At 44.2% G+C, this 17,606-nt stretch overlaps 1 protein-coding gene across 1 annotated transcript in view; it reads right to left on the bottom strand.

Moving 5' to 3' along the window:
* Positions 1-15,040, bottom strand: part of LOC112255227 (mitogen-activated protein kinase kinase kinase 12-like) — a 73,869-nt gene extending 58,829 nt beyond the window's left edge. The window contains exon 1 of the mRNA XM_024428267.2: positions 14,621-15,040. The gene's annotated coding sequence lies outside the window, so the exon portion shown is untranslated. The remainder of the gene's footprint in view (positions 1-14,620) is intronic.
* Positions 15,041-17,606: the final 2,566 nt, after the last annotated feature.

The following is a 17,606-nucleotide window of genomic DNA, read 5'->3' as shown; positions in this document are numbered from 1 at the left end:
TACTCTGGCCTGAATGCAAAGAGCCATGTCTGGAGGAAACCTGGCACCATCTCTATGGTGAAGCATGGTGGTGGCAGCATCATACTGTAGGGATGTTTATCAGTGGCAGGGACTGGGAGACTAGTCAATCAAGGGAAAGATGAACAGAGCAAAGTACAGAGAGATCCTTGATGAAAACCTTCTCAAGAGCGCTCAGGACCTCTGGGGCAAAGGTTCACCTTCCAACAGGATAACAACCCTATGCATATAGCCAAGACAACGCAGGAGTGGCTTCGGGACAAGTCTCTTAATGTCCTTGAGTGGCCCAGCCAGAGCCCGGACTTGAACCCGATCGAACATCTCTGGAGAGACCTGAAAATAGCTGTGCAGCGATGCTCCCCATCCAACCTGACCTATCTTGAGAGGATCTGCAGAGAAGAATGGGAGAAACTCCCCAAAAACAGGTGTGCCAAGCTTGTAGTGTCATACTTAAGAAAACCTAAGAAAGCTGCAATCGCTGCAAAAGGTGCTTCAACAAAGTACTGTGTAAAGGGTCGGAATACTAATGTAAATGTGATATCTCAGTTTTTTTTATACATTTGCAAAAAAATTCTAAAAACCTGTTTTTGCTTTGTCATTATGGTGTTTGTGTGTAGATTGATAAGGAAATAGCTTATTTAATACATTTTAGAATAGGGCTTTAACATAATAAGATGACTCAAAGGGTCTGAATACTTTCCGAATACACTGTGTGTACATATATATATATATATATATACACACACACAATACCAGTATAAATCTTCTCATTCAAAGGTTTTTTTATTTTACTATTTTCTACATTGTAGAATAATAGTGAAGACATCAAAACTATGCAATAACAAATATGTAATCATATAGTAACCAAAAAAGTGTTAAACAGATCTAAATGTATTTTATATTTAGTTTCTTCAAAGTAGCCACTCTTTTCCTTGTTGACAGCTTTGCATTCTCTCAACCAGTTTCTTGAGGTAGTCACCTGGAATGCTTTTCAAACAATCTTGAAGGAGTTCCCACATATGCTGAGCACTTGTTGGCTGCTTTTCCTTCACTCTGCCGTCCAACTCATCCCAAACCATCAATTGGGTTGAAATTGGGGGATTGTGGAGGCCAGGTCATCTGATACACCACTCCATCACTCATTCTTCATCAAATAACCCTTACACAGTCTGGATGTGTGTGTTGGGTCATTGTCCTTGTTGAAAAACAATTGATAGTCCCACTGGGGCGGCAGGTAGCCTAGAGGTTAGAGTGTTGGGCCAGAAACCAAAAGGTTTCCAGATCAAATCCCTGAGCTGACAAGGTAAAAATCTGTAGTTCTGCAATTAACCCACGGTTCCTAGGCCGTCATTGTAAATAACAATTTGTTCTTAACGGACTTGCCTAGTTAAATAAAGGTTAAATATTCTAAAATAGACCAGTTCTACAAAGTATGGGAACCTTATCTAAATTACCTAGAACCTGAGGTATCAGCTATTATGCTGCAAGGATTCTCTTAGAATGGCGGGGATCTATGTATTTCAGAACTACACTGTACGTTCCATGTGTGGAACCTAACCTCTTGGTTTAAACTGAGCTTTTTTTTAAATTTCTGTTTGTAAGTATGTTTAAAATGTATGTATTGAGAGACGCAATGATGGTGATGGGGTGATAGAAGCACCGAGCGGGAAGAGGAAAATGGTGTACGTATGTATGTGTGTGTGTGCGTACGCATATGTATGTGTGTGTATATGCATGGGTATATGTATGTGTGTGTATATATATGCACATAGATATGTGTAAGTGGGTGCTGTTTTTCTTGTTTTTGTTCTGTGTGCTTTGTCTCTGTTGTTGTATCTCTTAATATGGGTGAAAATTGTGAAATTCCAATAAAAATACTGTTACAAAAAAATAAAAAATAAAGGTTAAATATTTTTATATTTTTTTAAGAAGTGGTTTCTTTGCAGCAATTTGACCATGAAGGCCTGATTCACACAGTCTCCTCTGAACAGTTGATGTTGAGATGTGAATGTTACTGCCTGTGTCTGAAGGTGCAATCTGTGGTGCAGTTAATTAACTTTCTGTGGTTGGTAACTCTAATGAACATATCCTCTGCAGCATAGGTAACTCTGGGTCTTCCTTTCCTGTGGCGCTCCTGATGAGAACCTGTTTCATCGTAGAACTTGATGGATTTGCAACTGCACTTGAAGAAACTTTAAGAGTTCTTAAAATGTTCTGCATTGACTGACTTTCATGTCTTAACATAGTGATACTGTCATTTCTCTTTGCTTATTTGAGCTGTTCTTGTCATAATATGGACTTGGTGTTTTGCCAAATAGGGCTATCTTCTGTATACCACCCCTAACTTGTCATAACACAACTGATTGGCTCAAACGCATTAAGAAGGAAAGAAATTCCACAAATGAACTTTTAACAAGTGTGCAAAGCTGTCATCAAGGCAAAGGGGGCTACTTTGAAGAATCTCAAATATAAAATATATTTTGATTTGTTTAAAACTGTTTTGGTTACTTCATGATTCCATATGTGTTATTTCAAAGTTTTGATGTCTTCACTATTATTCTCAATGTAGAAAATAGTAAAAAACTTTTGACTGGTACTGTATATACCTGTACCTGTAACGTCTGCTTCCAACTCACACTCTCAAGCACATAGATCCCCTGAACGCAGCTCACTTTCCAGCTCACACCCTCAAACACATAGATCCCCCGAATGCAGCTCACTCTCCAGATCCCAATCACCTGAATTCTGATCACCTGTATGTCATTTACACACACTATTTAGTTCGGTTCTTTGCACCCCATCATTGTGGGATATTGTTTTGCCTATCAGATTTCCTGTCATCGACCTCTTGCCTGATCTCCCAGACTATGTTATTAGCCTTTTCCCTGCCTGTACTGTTACCTTTTTGGAGTCCCTGTGTATGACCTTCTGCCTGGACCAAGTTACCTGCCTCCTCCTATGGTCCTTTACTAATAAACACCTGCTGCGCCCTACGCTTGAAACCAGCACTCTGTTTCCCATCGTACTCATTACAGAATACCTCAACAAAAACTACAGATGGATTCAGAGAAGCTGCAGCTACGTCTAACCCGACAGGAGGAACGAATCGATGAACTCTGCGACCTCCTTCGCCAGTCCATTCCTGCTTCACTGATATCAGGTGCCACAGCCTCCTCTTGTTCATCTCCCTCTATATCCATGCCTAATAAATACGACGGCTCCATAGAGAAATGTCAAGGATTTCTCATGCAATGTAACCTGTACATAGACCATCACCCCGCTGACTTCAAAGACAGGGTGGACTTCGTCATCTCCCTACTCACAGGCAAAACTCTGGATTGGGGCATGGCCCTGTGGGCCGCTCAAAGTTCTGATCTGTCCTCTGAGTCCCGTTTCCACTCCCTCTTCAAGGAGGAATGAGGTATTTTCGTGGCTGTTTTATTTACCACCACAGACAGATGCTGGCACTAAGACCGCACTCAGTCAGCTGTATAAGGAAATAAGCAAACAGGAAACCACTCCCCCAGAGGCGGCTCTCCTAGTGGCCGGAGACTTTAATGCAGGGAAACTTAAATCAGTTCTACCAAATTTCTATCAACATGTTAAATGTGCAACCAGAGGGAAAAAATTCTAGATCGCCTGTACTCCACACACAGAGACGCGTACAAAGCTCTCCCTCGCCCTCCATTTGGTAAATCTGACCACAACTCTATCCTCCTGATTCCTGCTTACAAGCAAAAATTAAAGCAGGAAGCACCAGTGACTCAGTCTATAAAAAAGTGGTCAGATGAAGCAGATGCTAAACTACAGGACTGTTTTGCTATCACAGACTGGAACATGTTCCGGGATTCTTCCGATGCCATTGAGGAGTACACCACATCAGTCACTGGCTTTATCAATAAGTACATCGAGGACATCGTCCCCACAGTGCCTGTACGTACATACCAGAAGCCATGGATTACAGGCAACATTCGTACTGAGCTAAAGGGTAGAGCTGCCACTTTCAAGGTGCGGGACTCTAACCCGGAAGCTTACAAGAAATCCTGCTATGCCTGCGATGAACCATCAAACAGGCAAAGCGTCAATACAGGGCTAAGATTGAATCATACTACACCGGCTCCGACGCTCGTCTTATGTGGCAGGGCTTGCAAACTATTAGACTACAAAGGGAAGCACAGCTGTGAGCTGCCCAGTGACACGAGCCTATCAGACGAGCTAAATCAGTTCTATGCTCGCTTCGAGGCAAGCAACACTGAGGCATGCATGAGAGCATCAGCTGTTCCGGACAACTGTGTGATCACTTTCTCCGTAGCTGACGTGAGTAAAACCTTTAAACAGGTCAACATACACAAGGCTGCGGGGCCAGACGGATTACCAGGATGTGTGCTCCGGGCATGTGCTGACCAAGTGGCAGGTGTCTTCACTGACATTTTCAACATGTCCCTGATTGAGTCTGTAATACCAACATGTTTCAAGCAGACCATCATAGTCCCTCTGCCTAAGAACACAAAGGCAACCTGCCTGAATGACTACAGACCTGTAGCACTCACGCCCATAGCCATGAAGTTCTTTCGAAAGGTTGGTAATGGCTCACATCAACACCATTATCCCAGAAACCCTAGACCCACTCCAATTTGCATACCGCCCAAACAGATCCACAGATGACGCAATCTCTATAGCACTCCACACTGCCCTTTCCCACATGGACAAAAGGAACACTTATGTGAGAATGCTATTCATTGACTACAGCTCAGCGTTCAACACCATAGTACCCTCAAAGCTCATCACTAAGCTAAGGATCCTGGGACTAAACACCTCCCTCTAAACACCTCCCTCTGCAACTGGATCCTGAACTTCTTGACGGGCCGCCCCCAAGTAGTAAGGGTAGGTAGCAACACATCTGCCACGCTGATCCTCAACACTGGAGCTCCACAGGGGTGTGTGCTCAGTCCCCTCCTGTACTCACTGTACTCCCTGTACACCCACGACTGCATGGCCAGGCATGACTCCAACACCATCATTAAGTTTGCAGACGACACAACAGTGGTAGGCCTGATCACAGACAACGACGAGACAGCCCATAGGAAGGAGGTCAGAGACCTGGCTGTGTGGTGCCAGAATAACAACCTTTCCCTCAACATAACCAAGACTAAGGAGATGATTGTGGACTACAGGAAAAGGAGGACCGAGCACGCCCCCATTCTCATCGAAGGGGGTGTAGTGGAGCAGGTTGAGAGCTTCAAGTTCCTCGGTGTCCACATCAACAATAAACTAACATGGTCCAAACACCCCCTCAGGAAACTAAAAAGATTTGGCATGGGTCCTGAGATCTTCAAAAGGTTCTACAGCTGCAACACTGGTTGCATCAGTGCCTGGTACGGCAATTGCTCGGCCTCTGACCGTAAGTTACTACAGAGGGTAGTGCGTACGGCCCAGTACATCACTGGGGCTAAGCTGCCTACCATCCAGGACCTCTACACCAGGGGGTGTCAGAGGAAGGCTGTAAAAATTGTCAAAGACCCCAGCCACCCCGGTCATAGACTGTTCTCTCTACTACCGCATGGCAAGCGGTACCGCAGTGCCAAGTCTAGGACAAAAAGGCTTCTCAACTGTTTTTACCCCCAAGCCATAAGACTCCTGAACAGGTAATCAAATGGCTACTCTGACTTTTTGCATTATGTGCCCCCCCCAAACCCTCTTTTTACGCTGCTGTTACTCTCTGTTTATCATATGCATAGTCACTTTAACTATCCATTCATGTACATACTACCTCAATTGGGCCAACCAACCAGTACTCCCGCACATTGGCTAACCGGGCTATCTGCATTGTGTCCTGCCACCCGCCAACCCCTCTTTTGCGCTACTGCTACTCTTTGTTCATCATATATGCATAGTCACCTTAACCATATCTACATGTACATACTACCTCAATCAGCCTGACTAACTGGTGTCTGTATGTAGCCTAACTACCTTTATAGCCTCACTACTGTATACAGCCTGTCTTTTTACTGTTTTATTTCTTTACTTACCTGACCCCTTTTTTTGCACTATTGGTTAAAGCCTGTAAGTAAGCATTTCACTGTGAGGTTGTAATATTCGGCGCACATGACAAATACACTTTGATTTGTTCGACAACTCGGCTTCAGGTCGTCAAACCGGGGACCTGTTATGTGAGCTGCGACAGGGCTGTCGCCCCACCACTGAGTATGCAGTTGAGTTCCGCACCATGGCTGCAGGCAGTGGATGGAGTGAACCTGCGCTCCTTACAGACTACCGGAGGGGTCTAAATCGGGAGTTACAGACCGAACTGGCCTGCAGAGGAGATTTAAATATACATTGGCAACCTACTGGTGGACCACAGACTCATACAGTCACCCATGGCCTGCGAGTCTTCCACACCCTTCTCTTATTCATCAAGGTCTAATAGCCCCGAACCAATGCAACTTGGTTGTGCCCCTCTCACGCCTGCCGAGAGACAATCGGAGGGTATGTGAAAACCTGTGCCTCTATTGTGGAGAGAATAACCACCTACTCAATAGGTTGTCCTATTTGCCCCCCACCAACGGATGACCACAACCCCTCTACTTCTGCCTGGGTAGGCATCTCTACGTTTTTAAATATTACCAAAAAGCAGTTTTGTATCCTGGCAATTTAATTGACTGACAATTGGCACAACTGGTAAAAGCCTAACTAATCCCTGTTAATCCTCCCTTTTAGGATGAATGCGCTGGACCTCTCGGAAACTGGTCTTGTGACTCACATGACCGAAAGTATCACCCTTCAGATTGGCCTCCTTCACTCTGAGGTCATTCAGTTAATGGTGTCGTGTTCGCCTAAAGAACCCCTCATTCTCGGTCACCCCTGGCTAAGCCTTCACGACCCTGCCATCTCTTGGCAACAAGGGGAACTGCTGTCATGGTCTCCCACCTCCCAACTGCTTCAATCTACCCTGTCGAGCCACCTCTATGTAATAATCGGAGTCCGCCATTCCAACCCACATCCCACCTGTATATGCCCAGTTCCAGAGCATCTTCCGCTAGAAAAAGGCATCCATTCTGCCCCCTCATTGCCCCGAGGACTGTGCGATCGACCTCCTCCTCCTTTATGGCAAGGCTGAGAAGAGCGCCTTTCACATTTCTACGGTAACCTTCCTAGATTTCGTGTTGACACCAGGAGGGGTCAACATGGACGAAGGCAAAGTCACGGCCGTGCTTAAACTAACCCCGTAAAGGAACTACAATGTTTCCTAGGATTTTCCAATTAAACTCAAAAAAAGAAACGTCCCTTTTTCAGGACCCTGTCTTTCAAAGATAATTCGCAAAAATCCCAATAACTTCACAGATCTTCATTGTTTAAGGTTTAAACACTGTTTCCCATTCTTGTTCATTAAACCATTTAATGAACATGCATCTGTGGAATGGTCGTTAACTTCTCTAGGGTAGGGGGCACCATTGGGAAATTTGGATGAAAAGCGTGCCCAAATTAAACTGCTTGCTACTCAGCCATAAAAACTAAAATATGCATATATTTAGTAGATAGAAAACACTCTGACGTTTCTAAAACTGTTTGAAATGTATGTGAGTATAACAACCCATATGGCAGATAAAAGCCTGAGAAAGAAATACAACCAGGAAGTGGTAAATGTGAGGTTGGTCATTTTTCAACTCATTCCCTATTGAGGATACAGTGGGATATTGGTCATGTTGCCCTTCCTAAGTCTTCCACTAGATGTCAACAGTCTTTAGAAACTTGTTTGAGGGTTCTACTGTGAAGTGGGGGCGAATGAGAGCGGAATGAGTCAGAGGTCTGCCAGGAGCCACAAGATGACCATGCGCGGTCACGTGAGAGTTAGCTTGCGTTCCATTGCTTTTCTACAGACAAAGGAATTCTCCGGTTGGAACATTATTGAAGATTTATGTTAACATCCTAAAGATTGATTCTATACTTCGTTTGACATGTTTCTACGGACTGTAACGGAACTTTTGGACTTTTCGTCTGCTCGTGCGTCATGAGGTTGGAGGAATTTGGACATAAATGATGGACATTATCCAACAAAACAAACATTTATTGTGGAACTGGGATTCCTGGGAGTGCATTCTGATGAAGATCATCAAAGGTAAGTGAATATTTATAATGCTATTTCTGACTTCTGTATTTCTGACTTCTGTTGACTCCAACATGGCGGATATTCTTTCCGTAAAGTTTTTAAAAAATCTGACACAGCGGTTGCATTAAGATACTAACAGCTTACATACGGTAGGCAATTAAGGTCACAGGTACACAGGGACAGGTACAGGATAGCAACAACAACTGCCTGAGTTCCACCAGTAACGCACAATCCCTCCATCAGTGCTCAGACTGTCCACAATAGGATGAGAAAAGCTGGACTGATGGCTTGTAATCCTGTTGTAAGACAGGTCCTCACCAGACATCACCGGCAACAACATTGCCTATGGGCACAAACCCACCGTCGCTGGACCAGACAAGACTGGCAAAAAGTGCTCTTCACTGATGAGTCGAGGTTTTGTCTCACCAGGGGTGATGGTCGGATTTGTGTTTATCGTCGAAGGAATGAGCTTTACACCGAGGCCTGTACTCTGGAGTGGGATCGAGGTGGAGGGTCCGTCATGGTCTGGGGCGGTGTGTCACAGCATCATCTGACTGAGCTTGTTGTCACTGCAGGCAATCTCAGCGCTATGCATTTACAGGGAAGACATCCTCCTCCCTCATGTGGTACCCTTCCTGCAGGCTCATCCTGACATTACCCTCAGGCATGACACCAGCCATACTGCTCATTCTGTGTGTGATTTACTGCAAGATAAATTTCAGTGTTCTGCCATGGCCAGTAAAGAACCCGGATCTCAATCGCATTGAGCACGTCTGGTACCTGTTGGATCGGAGGGTGAGTGCTAAGGCCATTCCCCCCAGGAACTTGCAAGTGCCTTGGTGGAAGCGTGGGGTAACATATCACTCCAAGAACTGACAAATCTGGTGCAGTCCATGAGGAGGAGATGCACTGCAGTACTTAACCCAGCTGGTGGCCTCACCTGACTGTTACTTTTGATTTTTACCCCCACCTATGTTCAGGGACACATTAGTCCATTTCTGTTAGTCACATGTTTGTGGAACTTGTTCAGTTTGTCTCAGTTTTTAAAACTTATGTTCATACAAATATTTACACAAGTTACGTTTGCTCTGAAAATAAACGCAGTTGACAGTGAGAGGACGTTTCTTTTTTTGCTGAGGTTACTACCACCGGTTCATCCAAAACTGCACCATCACAACCGCTTCTCTCAGCTCTCACCAGTCAAAAAACCTGTGCCCTCCAATGGGCCGACACCACCATAACAGCTTTTGAAACCTTGAAACGCCTCTTCACCTCTGCACCCATCCTTAGGCAGCCAGATCCTACCCTTCCTTTGTTCTGGAGGTTGATGCATCCGAGGTCGACATAGGAGCGGTTCTCTCTCAGCGGGTAGGGACACCTCGCAAATTACAACCGTGCACCTTCTTCTTTTCCAAGAAACTGTCACCCGCTGAGAGGAAATATGATGTCAGGAACCGAGAGCTCCTCGCCATTAACTTCTTGACGATACCCATCCCTGTCGATACCCATCCCTGTCATGGGATCATTTTCGCCAGCAACTGCTGAATAGCATAGTGCAACAGTCAAATAATATTACGAAAAAATATTCATATTCATGAAATCACAAGTGCAATATTTCAAAACACAGTTTATCCTTTTGTTAATCCACATGTCGTCTCAGATTTTGAAATTATGCTTTACAGCGAAAGCAATCCAAGCATTTGTAAGTTTATCGATAGCCTAGTTTAGCATTATGTACACTTAGCATCAGGAAGCTTGGTCATGAAAATCAGAAAAGCAATCAAATTAACCGTTTACCTTTGATCTTCGGATGTTTTCACTCACGAGACGCCCAGTTACACAACAAATGTTCCATAAAGATTATTTTTATACCCAAAATACCTCCGTTTGTTTGTCGCGTTCTGTTCAGAATTCCACAGGAAAGATCAGTCACGACAACGCAGACGGAAATTCCAAATAGTCTCCATAATGTCCACAGTAACATGTCAAACGTTTTTTATAATCATTCCTCAGGTAGTTTTTAAAATATATACAGTGGGGGAAAAAGTATTTAGTCAGCCACCAATTGTGCAAGTTCTCCCACTTAAAAATATGAGAGAGGCCTGTAATTTTCATCATAGGTACACTTCAACTATGACAGACAAAATGAGGAAAAAAATCAACGTATCGTTGTATCGTAGTAACGAGTGGAGGACAGAGGAGCCTCTCAAAGAAGAAGTTACAGGTCTGTGAGAGCCAGAAATCTTGCTTGTTTGTAGGTGACCAAATACTTATTTTCCACCATAATTTGCAAATAAATTCATTAAAATCCTACAACATGATTTTCTGGATTTTTTTCACCCCATTTTGTCTGTCATAGTTGAAGTGTACCTATGATGAAAATTACAGGCCTCTCTCATCTTTAAGTGGGAGAACTTGCACAATTGGTGGCTGACTAAATACTTTTTTGCTCCACTATTCGATAATATATCAACCGAGTGTGTAGGTTTTTCAATAACAATGGGAGGAACAATGGAGGCTTTACTCTGTAGCGCAAAAACTCACTCTGAGCCCCCACCTATCCACTTACACAATGTGATCTTTCACGCTCATTTTTCAAAATAAAAGCCTGAAACTATGTCTAAAGACTGACACCTTAGGGAAACCAGAGAAAAGGGAATATGGTTGGTGTCCCTTTTCAATGGAGGATAGACATGTATAGGAACAGAAGGGTTTCAAAATGAGAGACACTTCCTGATTGGATTTTCCTCAGGGTTTCGCCTGCAATATCAGTTCTGTTATACTCACAGACAATATTTTGACAGTTTTGGAAACTTTAGAGTGTTTTCTATCCTAATCTATTATATGCATATTCTAGCATCTGGTCCTGAGAAATAGGCCGTTTACTTTTGGAACGTTATTTTTCCAAACATAAAAATAGTGTCCCCTAGCTTCAAGAGGTTAAGCTGGCTATCGAAGAGTGACGTCACTGGATAAAGAGAGCTCATCACCCATTCCTGGTCCTCACATACCATCGTAATTGTGCTAAGTGGCTCAAGAGAAATTTGAAGGCTGATTCCTTATCCCGTCTATTTGATTCCCCTTCCTCTAACCCAGCTCCTGAGCCCATCCTGCCTCCATCTTGTGTCATGGGACCCATACAGTGGAAAATCCAATCAGCCGTCCAAGAGGCCCTATGCTCCGACCCAGCACCTCCCGACACCCCTGCCGGCAAGACCTACGTTCTGGCCTCCATCAGACCCCAACTAATGCAGTGGTGCCATACCTCACTGAGTTCTGGCCATCCCGGGATAACCCGGACCACAGAGCTACTGAGAAGCAAGCTCTGGTGGTCATCCCTAACAGCAGACGTACAAGATTATGTTCTTTCCTGTCCCGTCTGCATGGGCAAAGAGCCCTGTCCAACTACCTACCGGTAAACTTAAGCATTTACCTACACCACACAGACTATGGTCCACATTGCCATGGATTTCTTCACTGATCTGCCAGACTCTTCGGGCTTCACTACTATTTAGATGCAGAAGGGGGATGAGTCCCCCCTTCCGCATCTACCTAATGCCATGGAAATGGCCAAGTGCATGTTCCAACAGGTGTTCCATCTGTATGGGATCCCAGAAGACATTGTTTCTAATTGGAGACGCCAGTTCGTCTCCAGGGTGTGGCAAGCCTTCTGTGACCGACTGGGGGTCGGCCTATCCACCGGATACCATCCCAAACCAACGGGCAGATGGAACGCCTGAATCAGGAAATAGGGAAGTACCTTTGCCAACACTGCACCCACCAACCACACGAGTGGAGTTGTTATCTAGCCTGGGCCGAATACGTACAGAACACCCCGGTGCATTTCTCACTCCTTTTCAGTGTGGGGATACCAACCCCCCCGTGTTCCCATGGAAGACAGAGCCCGGAACTTTGCCTGCCGTCGACTAGTGGTTTCGATGGAGTGAGCAGGTTTGGGAAACCACACATCGGCACCTACATCGTCCTTCCTACTCCCAGAAACAGTTCACTGACCGGCGTCGCGGAACGACTCAACTCTTCCACCCTGAGCAGCGTGTGTGGCTCTCTACCCGGGACATCCTGCATCGTGACCCCTGCAAAACGTTCAGTCCCTGGTTCATTGGTCCCTTCAAAATAACACACTGCATCAATCCTGTCACCTACCTCCAGTTGCCCCACCATTACTGGATCTCCTCATTCTTCCATGTGTCCCTTCTCAAGCCTGTGAGGTACAGCCCTCTCCATCCTCCAGTTGCACCCCCTCCGTTTGACGTTGGCGGTGTACCCGCTTATTCCATCCAAGCCCTCCTTGACTCCAAGCGCCTGGTTGGTCGCATCCACTACCTGGTGGATTGGGAGGGGTACGGACCCAAAGAACGGTCCCAGGACATCCTCGACCCAGCCATGATCCTGGCTTTCCAACGTAACCTTCCTGACCGCCCAGCTCTACGTCTCCGTGGGACGTCTCTACGTCTTCCTAGACCATCAAAAGCCACCCGTGGAGGGGGGCTCTTGTAACATCTGCTTCCAACTCACACTCTCAAACACACAGATCCCTGAACGCAGCTCACTCTCCAGATCCCAATCACCTGAATTCTGATCACCTGTATGTCATTTACACACACTATTTAGTTCAGTTCTTTGCACCCAATCGTAAGGTATTGTTTGTTTTGATACAACATTATATTCAGAGCTCTGTTTATTTCCATATTAGTCCTGCCGTGTATCGTAGTTTTTGGCCATCCTTTTTTTTGCAGATTTCCTGTCATCAACAGGAACCAGATCCAGATCAGATTTCCTGTCATCAACCATAGTCTCCCGGACTACGTTATTAGCCTTTTCCCTGCCTGTACTGTTATCTTTTTGGAGTCCCTGTGTGTGACCTTCTGCCTGCCCCTGGATCCAGCTACCTGCCTCCTATGGGCCTTTACTAACGAACACCGGCTGCACCCTGCGCTTGAAACTAGCACTCTGTCTCCCATAATACTCATTAGATAACCAAACTATCATTGCTCATTGTGTATTTATTACAATTATTTTCTTATTATTAGTTTTTATTTGGGGGAGGGAGGGAGGTTCTGCATTGTTGGGAAGGGCCAGTAAATACGCATTTTACTCAGTCTACACCTTTTGTTTACGAAGCATGTAACAAATAAAATTTGATTTGAGAATCACATGACTAAAGGACAGAATTATGATTTGGATGAATCTTGTAAATGAAGCTCCTTTTCACTGGCATTTTACCTACTCTCCTCTGTTCTGAGAGCCTTGGAATCTGAAGGCCAGTGTCTCAAATAATAGGCCTACTCACTCACTCATTTCTGTAGGCCTGGATCGCTCCATTACCTGGACACAACTCACTGGACAAAAACGGGTTGAAACTGATTGGATTTTAAAAAGTAATCATGGTAAGAGAATTACGTATTTTTTCTCCCCACCCAACTGTTAACTTAAATCCAATGAAATTGTGAAATGTTTTGTTGATTTCACGTTGAATTCATGTTGACAACTCAACCAAATGTAAGGCAAAACTAGATGTTGAATTGCCGTCTGTGCTCAAAGGGAAGCTGCTTCATACAAATCAAATCAAATGTATTTATATAGCCCTTCGTACATCAGCTGATGTCTCAAAGTGCTGTACAGAAACCCAGCCTAAAATCTAACTGGAAACACATTTGTCCAAGTTAACTTCAGGGCCATGGATAGCGCACGTTGTTGCAAACATTATTTACCAGTTGACTATCTAAAGTTACATGCAGTGCTTCCCATTCTCTTGGTATATCCCATGTTTGTAAAACTAACTGATAATTCATGGGACCTCTACCCTGCATGCAAAATCAAAAAGATCAGAGGCAGGAACACAAAAATAAAAATGTTCAGGCACAAACATGTCCAGCATATTATGTATAGGTCTAACCATGTTCCTGTTTTTATGTGTTTTGTTTACAACAGGAGATACACAACAGAAGAGACACACCACAACAGTCTCAGCCAGACATTCAAATGAACCATTTTTGGATGCTTCAAATTCAGATTTGCTGAATTGGAGGGAGAAACCTGTTCATTGTCTGTAAACTGTCAAATCTCAGAGTAATCACTAAATCATTTCATGCCACTGATTTTTCTCTCAGAGACCCTGTTCCCCTCCGTAACAGCAACTGCTAGTAGACAAGCGGAAAAAGTCCCCATGCTGTATAGGCTGGGCAGTGCATTGTATCGACCTCTTTAATGGCACCGGTGCATAGCCTACGGCACCACACCATCTACGGGACCCATGCGCTAAGTGCATCACCATTGAATAGCCTATATGTCTATCTATATAAATTAGGCTACTACTGATTTATTTACATGGAAATGTGATTTACACAAATGACATACCATGTATTGTGCTTAAATAGTGCGTAATTTGCTATCTGTATACTACATCAATTGAGCATAGCCTGGCAGATTTACAAATATCATTTTATGCATTTGTTTATCATAAAGAAGGCCTACCTTTACCAAATGCAGCAAGCTCAAGTCAAACTCCATTGTTGTTAATTGTATCGTTCATATAGGCTGCTTTTTATTTAATTTGTGTCAGACTCAGACGTCTAAAACAGTGCAATCATTCTACTTTCCTCGTTTTGGTTATATAATCAGTGTCACCGCGCGCGACTCGCATCCACTATTACTGCACAGATTATTCTAGAATGGGCTCTCGAGCGATGGAAGTGATCAACCCGATCCATTTAGACTTAAAGCTAAAATCTCTATCCCGGTCCCGCCGGTGATGCGGTCATAGACATGATTTCCCTTTCTTCTCGCCTTTAAGGTGATGAGATGTTATGTTTGGAGGAGCTGCATGTCCTCCTCTTCAAGCCCCTGTAGGTTTTATATTGCGGGAGTGTCTCTCTCACCTGCAAGAGAGAGAGAGAGAGGCGCCGGGCATGTGTCACTGCTCGTGCACGTACACTAGCGGCCGGTGTACATTACTGGATGCACCGCGCAGTGAAACACCGCTTCCCATTCATTGTCAATGGAAGGAAACCGGTGAGAAGCGGAGTGGGCAGGGCGGTGCGAACGTGGCGTGGGAGGCGGTGAAAAAGTTCAGCATTTCCCAACTTTATGCAAATCACCAGATATTTTTATTGAACATCTACTTAGGCGTACAGAGGCCCATTATCAGCAACCATCACTCCTATGTTCCAATGGCACGTTGTGTTAGCTTATCCAAGTTTATACTTTTAAAAGACAAATTGATCATTAGAAAACCCTTTTGCAGCCACATTCCTTCAATGATAAACGCAAATCCGACCATCACCCTTGCTGAGACAAAACCGCGACTGTCGTGAAGAGCACTTTTTGCCAATCTTGTCTGGTCCAGCGACGGTGGGTTTGTGCCCATATGCGACGTTGTTGCCGGTGATGTCTGGTGAGCACCTGCCTTCAACAGGCCTACAAGCCCTCAGTCCAGCCTCTCTCAGCCTATTGAGGACAGTCTGAGCACTGATGAAGGGATTGTGCGTTCCTGGTGTAACTTGGGCAGCTCTACCTGTCCCGCAGGTGTGATCTTCGGATGTACTGATCCTGTGCAGGTGTTGTTACATGTGGTCTGCCACTGTGAGGACGATCAGCTGTCCATCCCGTCTCCCTGTAGCGCTGTCTTAGGCATTGCAATTTATTGCCTTGGCCACATCTGCAGTCCTCATGCCTCTTTGCAGCATGCCTAAGGCACGTTCACGCAGATGAGCAGGCACTCTGGGCATCCTTTATTTTGGTGTTTTTCAGAGTCAGTAGAAAGGCCTCTTTAGTGTACTAAGTTTTCATAACTGTGACCTTAATTGCCTACCGTCTGTAAGTGTCTTAATGACCTTTCCACAGGTGCATGCCCATGAATTGTTTATGGTTCATTGAACAATCATAGGAAACAGTGTTTAAACCCTTTACAATGAAGATCTTTGAAGTTATTTTGATTCTTGTCAATTATCTTTGAAAGACAAGGTCCTGAAAAAGGGAAGTTTCTTTTTTTGCTGAGTTGACTTCTTTTTTTTTTTATCTAGCAAATGGATTGTGTTGATAATCCGTTGCATTAAAGCAGTAATTATAGTGGAACACTCCCATAGTAACTTGCTGATAGAAGATGTGTGTTTGCTTTTTTGAAAATATTAACATTGTAGATCATTTCTCCCTTGATAATTTCTCCCTCAGATAATGATGGGCAATATCAGGTACCTTCAGACTGGTGAGCGGCTGGCCCCTGTGATGAAGAGGACTGAAGACCTGTTCAGATCAAAGTTAAGCATTGTTATTTGTCCTATACATCTGAGTTCACAGCCAAACTATTTCAGCATTCCTTCAAAAAACACACAACATTAGTTAAGCATAATGTTATGTGATATACATTCAGTACATAAGATGCACTTACCCCCAGCAGAGAGTGACAAAGAGGGTCTAGAAGATACTGTTGCAAATTAAATGCAGATTGTGAAAATTAGACTTATACTTTGTATGAACTATTCATTGCTAGGAACTGAAATCTTGCATATACTTTTTTTATGTGTGGAATCAACCCTTTCTGGGGTGAATTTGGGGGTCTTTGGCGTTGATGGATACTGCTTATGATCAGCATCAGACTCAGAGTCGATCTGATAAAATGTTGGATTTTGCCTGGGAATGACAGCAAGCATGACGCTTTCAGAGTAGTAGTGTAGATTTATTTTATTTCAAACACTAAATCTGGTGAGACTCTGGCACCGTTCCCAGGCTTGAGCCTTTTTCTGCCCGAAACAAGGCACTCATGGGCTTTCTCATATGAATCTGAAAACATCACGAAACAGGAGCTTATCAGTTCATCTGTAAATGTCTGCAAACAAGACATTTAGTACAATTATATTCAGTTAAAGTACTCACTCTTTGTCTTCAGTAATTGAATTGAATACACCTCCCAAGTGTCAATGTTCGGCTGTTCATGCAAGATCACTGCTTTCCTTAACCTCTCTTGTATAGAGGCCAAAATAACATTTGTCCTTGATGCACCAGGTTTCTGAGATGACAGCTAAACTGTCATCTTCATTTGGGAAATGAACCACGACAAATATGGTACTATGAATAAAAAAGCAAATAAGGGCACTCAATTAGATTAGTTTACACGAACTCTAAGGGGAAGCAAGAGATATTGTCAAGAACACCAAATGCTTGTGCTTCATGACTGAGATGGGTTAGGCAATGCATGTTATATGTTTTCCTTCCCATACAGGCAGCTACAGTGGTCCACAAACAAAACCAGTATCAGGAATCAAGGTAAGACACAGATGCAGACACGTCTAATTGACAATGGTTTAATATTCCAACAGGGGCAGGCAATAGACATGTCAAGGCGGGCAGGGGTCAGTAAACCAGAATTGGGGCAAGTGCACAGATCGGCAGGCAGGCTCAGGGTAGGCAGAGGTCAACAATCCAGAGGTGGGGCAAAGGTACAGTTCGGCAGGCAGGCTAAGGG

The sequence above is a fragment of the Oncorhynchus tshawytscha genome, linkage group LG07 (assembly GCF_018296145.1).
Source record: "Oncorhynchus tshawytscha isolate Ot180627B linkage group LG07, Otsh_v2.0, whole genome shotgun sequence".
Classification (NCBI taxonomy): domain Eukaryota; kingdom Metazoa; phylum Chordata; class Actinopteri; order Salmoniformes; family Salmonidae; genus Oncorhynchus; species Oncorhynchus tshawytscha.
Note: the sequence above shows the minus strand (reverse complement) of the source record. Positions and strands in the feature narration are given on the sequence as shown.